The following is a 1718-nucleotide window of genomic DNA, read 5'->3' on the forward strand; positions in this document are numbered from 1 at the left end:
TACTTGCCTCCAGGTGACACTGTAGAGCCAGGGGGAGAAGGCGCTTGCTCTCTTTCCTTCATACACTGTCTTAGGTTAACTCTGGCTGCCGTAAGAGAATGCCAAGGGCTGGGTGGGTTAACAGCAAACCTTTATTTCTCACAGCTCTGGAGCCTGAAAGTATGAGATCAGGAGTCCAGCATAGCTGGGTTCTTAGTGAAGGCCGTCTTCCTGATTTACAAACTGCAACCATGTTCTCATTGTATCTTTACATGGCAGGATGAGAAGGGATAGGAGAGAGTAGGAAGGGGGAGTTGGGGAGAAAAACATGAGATATCTCTTCTTATAAAGGCACTAATCCCATCATGAAGGATCTACTTTCATGAACTAATTAGCTCCCAAAGGCCCCATCTTCGAATCCCACCACGTTGTGGATTGGGGTTTCAACATACAAAGATGGGTTGGGGGGGAGGGGAACAAAGATTCAGTCTATAGTAACCACCACGCTGGCTGGATGGCTGGAACGTCAGATGTGGTGGTGAGCCAACTGGGACCAGGCCAACGAGGCTACCACCCTGAGGACAGACATGTCCTGCTGCCTAGCCCCCAACCTCCAGTCTAATAATGAGAAAGAGATATACTTCTATCTTGGTTAAGCTCCTAGCAACTGTCATATTCTAACTAATACTCATCTTAGTTTCATTAATACTAGCAGTGGTTCTAGAAGTACCAATTACTTATGGTGTCCTGAGGGGGGGATACATATCTAAGAGCTAGAGACCTGAAATCCTGACATGCAGGCAAAACTGAAGGAACTGTTAGGCAATCAGGCAAAGACAAAGGCAAGAATATTCTCGAAAAAACAGCATAAAGACAGCACTGAAGATGAGAAAAATATATTGTTTGGAGAACAGGTAACAGTTGAGGGTGAATTGGGAAAGAGGTTGCAAGAAGCAAGGCCAGTGCAGTAACAATGCTATGGCCTTTTAGGTCACGGTCAGGAGTTTCAGCTTTCATTTAAGGCCAACAGGGAACCACAGAAGGAAAGGTTTTGTGATTCAAATTTTAATTGATGTGTTTGTGGTATGGAGAATGGAGTCAGAAAAGATGGAAGCAAGAGACTATTTCAGTAAGTAAAACAAGAAATAAAAGGTGGGATACCAGGGATGGGGACACAAAAGCAGATTTGTGCAGGTTCAAATGATAGGAGGTAGAATCTGACTCAACACGAAGGTAGAGGGGGAAGCAGGCATAGAGAATTAAGACCAGATTTCCAGCTATTACTCTCCAAGGCTGGGACAGGGAAAGGAGGAGGAGTGGTTTTGAAAAGGAACATGGAAGACGTTGATCTTCATTGCAAACATCCAAATGCTTAAGTTTCAAGGGCAACTAGATATTTAAGGGAGAGTATGGGGCTACCCATGGATTTGAACTCAATCCAGAATCAGCCTTTTCAAGCATTTTTTAAAAGTGAGGGATTTAGGGGCCAGTGGTCTTAGTGGTCCAGTGGCTAAGACTCCATGCTCCCAATGCAGGGGGCTCAGGTTTGATCCCTGGTCAGGTAACTAGATTTCACAAGCCGCCACTGCAACACAGCACAGCCAAATAACTAAATAAATAATATTTTTTGAGTGAACTAGGAAGGTGATAGGGTAATCACGACTGCCAGCAGAGGGAACTGAAGCCCAAAACCTTCAGCCAAGAACGCTAATCCCTTAGTTAGATCATACAATTAAACA

Source organism: Odocoileus virginianus, chromosome 5 (genome assembly GCF_023699985.2).
Source record: "Odocoileus virginianus isolate 20LAN1187 ecotype Illinois chromosome 5, Ovbor_1.2, whole genome shotgun sequence".
Classification (NCBI taxonomy): domain Eukaryota; kingdom Metazoa; phylum Chordata; class Mammalia; order Artiodactyla; family Cervidae; genus Odocoileus; species Odocoileus virginianus.